The sequence below is a fragment of the Rhipicephalus microplus genome, unplaced genomic scaffold, assembly GCF_043290135.1.
Source record: "Rhipicephalus microplus isolate Deutch F79 unplaced genomic scaffold, USDA_Rmic scaffold_281, whole genome shotgun sequence".
Classification (NCBI taxonomy): Eukaryota; Metazoa; Arthropoda; class Arachnida; order Ixodida; family Ixodidae; genus Rhipicephalus; species Rhipicephalus microplus.
In genome coordinates this window covers 42,001-48,000 of record NW_027464852.1, presented here as the reverse complement: position 1 = coordinate 48,000, position 6,000 = coordinate 42,001, and the positions used below count along the sequence as shown (strand labels likewise).

At 52.8% G+C, this 6,000-nt stretch overlaps 1 non-coding gene across 1 annotated transcript; it reads right to left on the bottom strand.

Annotated features, from left to right (window-relative positions):
• Positions 1–2,036: 2,036 nt before the first annotated feature.
• TRNAN-GUU (transfer RNA asparagine (anticodon GUU)) lies at positions 2,037–2,110 on the bottom strand. The gene has a single exon. It is a non-coding gene; the product is annotated as a tRNA-Asn (tRNA).
• Positions 2,111–6,000: the final 3,890 nt, after the last annotated feature.

Below are 6,000 nucleotides of genomic sequence, written 5' to 3'. Positions count from 1 at the left end.
ACCCCCAATTTTTCGGTTAACAGCTGAACGTGCTAGCCAGTTGGGCGACCCAGACAGTCCTGCTCCACTCTCACCACCATCAGAACATATCATCAAAGCTATCAGCCCAAAGAAAAAAAAAGCGCCGCACCATTACCGGGTGGGCTCTAACCTCCAACCTTTCGGTTAACAGCCGATCGCGCTAGCCAATTGCGCCACGGAGACAGTCGTGCTCCACTCTCACCACCGTCAGAACATGTCTCCAAAGCTATCAGCGCAAAGAAAAAAGCAACACACTACTCCCGGGAGGGCTCGAACCTCCAAACTTTCGGTTAACAGCCGATCGCGCTGGCGAATTGCGCCACGGAGACAGTCGTGCTCCAATCTCACCATCGTCAGAACATGTCTCCAAAGCTATCAGCGCAAAGAAAAAATCAACACACCACTCCCGGGAGGGCTCGAAACTCCAACATTTTGGTTAAGAGGCGATCGCGCTAGCCAATTGCGCCACGGAGACAGTCGTGCTCCAATCTCGCCACCATCAGAACACATCTTCAAATCTATCAGCGCAAAGAAAAAAGCAACACACCACTCCCAAGAGGGCTCGAACCTCCAACCTTTCAGTTAACAGCCGATCGCGCTAGCCAATTGCGCCACGAAGACAGTCGTGCTCCACTCTGACCACCGTCAGAACATTTCTTCAGAGCTATCAGCCCAAAGGAAAAAAAGCGCCGCACCACCACCTGGTGGGCTCGAACCTCCAAACTTTCGGTTAACAGCCCATCGCGCTAGCCAATTGCTCCACAGAGACAGTCGTGCTCAACTCTCACCACCATCAGAACATATCATCAAAGCTATCAGCCCAAAGAAAAAAAGCGCCGCACCACCACCGGGTGGGCTCGAACCTCCAACCTTTCGGTTAACAGCCGATCGCGCTAGCCAATTGCGCCACGGAGACAGTCGTGCTCCACTCGCAGCACCATCAGAAAACATCTTCAAAGCTATCAGCGCAAAGAAAAAAGCAACACACCACTCCCCGGGAGGGCTCGAACTTCCAACCTTTCGGTTAACGGCCGATCGCGCTAGCAAATTGCGCCACGGAGACAGTCGTGCTCCAATCTCACCATCGTCAGAACATGTCTCCAAAGCTATCAGCGCAAAAAAAGCAACACACCACTCCCGGGAGGGCTCGAAACTCCAATCTTTTGGTTAACAGCCGTTCGCGCTAGCCAATCGCGCCACGGAGACAGTCGTGCTCCACTGTCATCCCCTTCAGAACACATCTTCAAAGCTATCAGCGCAAAGAAAAAAGCAACACACCACTCCCAAGAGTGCTCGAACCTCCAACCTTTCGGTTAACAGCCGATCGCGCTAGCCAATTGTGCGACGGAGACAGTCGTGCTCCACTCTGACCACCATCAGAACATTTCTTCAGAGCTATCAGCCCAAAGGAAAAAAAGCGCCGCACCACCACCGCGTGGGCTCGAACCTCCAAACTTTCGGTTAACAGCCCATCGCGCTAGCCAATTGCGCCACGGAGCCAGTCGTGCTCCACTCTCACCACCATCAGAACATATTTTCAAAGCTATCAGCGCAAACAAAAAAGCAACACACCACTCCCGGGAGGGCTCCAAACTCTAGTTTTTCGGTTAACAGCCGAACGTGCTAGCCGATTGCGCCACGGAGACAGTCATACTCCAATCTCACCACCGTCAGAACATGTCTACAAAGCTATCAGCGCAAAGAAAAAAAGCAACACACCACTCCCGGGAGGGCTCAAACCTCCAATTTTTCTGTTAACAGCCGATTGCGCCAGCCAATTGCGCCATGGAGACAGTCGTGCTCCACTCTCACCACCGTCAGAACATTTCTTTAGACCTATCAGCCCAAAGGAAAAAAAGCGCCCCACCACCACCGGGTTGGCTCGAACCTCCAACATTTCGGTTAACAGCCCATTGCGCTATCCAAAATTGCCATGGAGACAGTCGTGCTCCACTCTCACCACTGTCAGAACATTTCTCCAAAGCAATCAGCACAAGAAAAAAAAAGCGACACGCCGTCCCCGGGAGCGCTCGAACCTCCAACCTTTCGGTTAACAGCCGATCGCGCTAGCCAATTGCGCCACGGAGACAGTCCTGCTCCACTCTCACCACCATCAGAACATATCTTCAAAGCTCTCAGCCAAAAGAAAAAAAAGCGCCGCACCACCACCGGGTGGGCTCGAACCTCCAACCTTTCGGTTAACAGCCGATCGCGCTAGCCAATTGCGCCACGGTGACAGTCGTGCTCCACTCTCACCACCAACAGAACACATCTTCAAAGCTATCAGCGCAAAGAAAAAAGCAACACACCACTCCCGGGAGGGCTCGAACCTTCAACCTTTCGGTTAACAGCCGATTGCGCCAGCCAATTGCGCAACGAAGACAGTCGTGCTCCACTCTCACCACCGTCAGAACATTTCTTCAGACCTATCAGCCCAAAGGAAAAAAAGCGCCCCACCACCACCGGGTGGGCTCGAACCTCCAACCTTTCGGTTAACAGCCCATCGCGCTATCCAAAATTGCCATGGAGACAGTCGTTCTCCACTCTCACCACTGTCAGAACATTTCTCCAAAGCAATCAGCGCAAAGAAAAAAAAGCGACACACCGTCCCCGGGAGCGCTCGAACCTCCAACCTTTCGGTTAACAGCCGATCGCGCTAGAAATTTGCGCCATGGAGACAGTCCTGCTCCACTATCACCACCATCAGAACATATCTTGAAAGCTCTCAGCCCAAAGAAAAAAAAGCGCCGCACCACCACCGGGTGGGCTCGAACCTCCAACCTTTCGGGTAACAGCCGATCGCGCTAGCCAATTGCGCCACGGTGACAGTAGTGCTCCACTCTCACCACCGTCAGAACACATCTTCAAAGCTATCAGCGCAAAGAAAAAAGGAACACACCACTCCCCGGGAGGGCTCGAACCTCCAACCTTTCGGTTAACAGCCGATCGCGCTAGCAAATTGCGCCACGGAGACAGTCGTGCTCCAATCTCACCATCGTCAGAACATGTCTCCAAAACTATCAGCGCAAAAAAAAGCAACACACCACTCCCGGGAGGGCTCCAACCTCTAGTTTTTCGGTTAACAGCCGAACGTGCTAGCCGATTGCGCCACGGAGACAGTCATGCTCCAATCTCACCACCGTCAGAACATGTCTACAAAGCTATCAGCGCAAAGAAAAAAGCAACACACCACTCCCGGGAGGGGGCTCAAACCTCCAATTTTTCGGTTAACAGCCAATTGCGCCAGCCAATTGCGCAACGAAGACAGTCGTGCTCCACTCTCACCACCGTCAGAACATTTCTTCAGACCTATCAGCCCAAAGGAAAAAAAGCGCCCCACCACCACCGGGTGGGCTCTAACCTCCAACCTTTCGGTTAACAGCCCATCGCGCTATCCAAAATTGCCATGGAGACAGTCGTGCTCCACTCTCACCACTGTCAGAACATTTCTCCAAAGCATTCAGCGCAAAGAAAAAAAGCGACACACCATCCCCGGGAGCGCTCAAACCTCCAACCTTTCGGTTAACAGCCGATCGCGCTAGAAATTTGCGCCACGGAGACAGTCGTGCTCCACTGTCATCCCCATCAGAACACATCTTCAAAGCTATCAGCGCAAAGAAAAAAGCAACACACAACTCCCAGGAGGGCTCGAACCTCCAATTTTTCAGTTAACAGCCGCTCGCGCTAGCCAATTGCCCAACGAACACAGTCGTGCTCCACTCTCACCACCATCAGAACATATCTTCAAAGCTCTCAGCCCAAAGAAAGAAAAGCACCGCACCACCACCGGGTGGGCTCGAACCTCCAACCTTTCGGGTAACAGCCGATCGCGCTAGCCAATTGCGCCACGGTGACAGTCGTACTCCACTCTCACCACCGTCAGAACACATCTTCAAAGCTATAAGCGCAAAGAAAAAAGGAACACACCACTCCCCGGGAGGGCTCGAACCTCCAACCTTTCGGTTAACAGCCGATCGCGCTAGCAAATTGCGCCACGGAGACAGTCGTGCTCCAATCTCACCATCGTCAGAACATGTCTCCAAAGCTATCAGCGCAAAAAAAAGCAACACACCACTCCCGGGAGGGCTCGAAACTCCAACCTTTTGGTTAACAGCCGTTCGCGCTAGCCAATCGCGCCACAGAGACAGTCGTGCTCCACTGTCATCCCCATCAGAACACATCTTCAAAGCTATCAGCGCAAAGAAAAAAGCAACACACAACTCCCAGGAGGGCTCGAACCTCCAATTTTTCAGTTAACAGCCGCTCGCGCTAGCCAATTGCCCAACGAACACAGTCGTGCTCCACTCTGACCACCGTCAGAACATTTCTTCAGAGCTATCAGCCCAAAGGAAAAAAGCGCCGCACCACCACCGCGTGGGCTCGAACCTCCAAACTTTCGGTTAACAGCCCATCGCGCTAGCCAATTGCGCCACGGAGCCAGTCGTGCTCCACTCTCACCACCGTCAGAACATATTTTCAAACTATCAGCGCAAAAAAAAGCAACACACCACTCCCGGGAGGGCTCCAACCTCTAGTTTTTCGGTTAACAGCCGAACGTGCTAGCCGATTGCGCCACGGAGACAGTCATGCTCCAATCTCACCACCGTCAGAACATGTCTACAAAGCTATCAGCGCAAAGAAAAAAGCAACACACCACTCCCGGGAGGGGGCTCAAACCTCCAATTTTTCGGTTAACAGCCAATTGCGCCAGCCAATTGCGCAACGAAGACAGTCGTGCTCCACTCTCACCACCGTCAGAACATTTCCTCAGACCTATCAGCCCAAAGGAAAAAAAGCGCCCCACCACCACCGGGTGGGCTCGAACCTCCAACCTTTCGGTTAACAGCCCTTCGCGCTATCCAAAATTGCCATGGAGACAGTCGTGCTCCACTCTCACCACTGTCAGAACATTTCTCCAAAGCATTCAGCGCAAAGAAAAAAAGCGACACACCATCCCCGGGAGCGCTCGAACCTCCAACCTTTCGGTTAACAGCCGATCGCGCTAGAAATTTGCGCCACGGAGACAGTCGTGCTCCACTGTCATCCCCATTAGAACACATCTTCAAAGCTATCAGCGCAAAGAAAAAAGCAACACACAACTCCCAGGAGGGCTCGAACCTCCAATTTTTCAGTTAACAGCCGCTCGCGCTAGCCAATTGCCCAACGAACACAGTCGTGCTCCACTCCCACCACCATCAGAACATATCTTCAAAGCTCTCAGCCCAAAGAAAGAAAAGCACCGCACCACCACCGGGTGGGCTCGAACCTCCAACCTTTCGGGTAACAGCCGATCGCGCTAGCCAATTGCGCCACGGTGACAGTCGTACTCCACTCTCACCACCGTCAGAACACATCTTCAAAGCTATAAGCGCAAAGAAAAAAGGAACACACCACTCCCCGGGAGGGCTCGAACCTCCAACCTTTCGGTTAACAGCCGATCGCGCTAGCAAATTGCGCCACGGAGACAGTCGTGCTCCAATCTCACCATCGTCAGAACATGTCTCCAAAGCTATCAGCGCAAAAAAAAGCAACACACCACTCCCGGGAGGGCTCGAAACTCCAACCTTTTGGTTAACAGCCGTTCGCGCTAGCCAATCGCGCCACAGAGACAGTCGTGCTCCACTGTCATCCCCATCAGAACACATCTTGAAAGCTATCAGCGCAAAGAAAAAAGCAACACACAACTCCCAGGAGGGCTCGAACCTCCAATTTTTCAGTTAACAGCCGCTCGCGCTAGCCAATTGCCCAACGAACACAGTCGTGCTCCACTCTGACCACCGTCAGAACATTTCTTCAGAGCTATCAGCCCAAAGGAAAAAAGCGCCGCACCACCACCGCGTGGGCTCGAACCTCCAAACTTTCGGTTAACAGCCCATCGCGCTAGCCAATTGCGCCACGGGGCCAGTCGTGCTCCACTCTCACCACCGTCAGAACAATTTTCAAACTATCAGCGCAAACAAAAAAGCAACACACCACTCC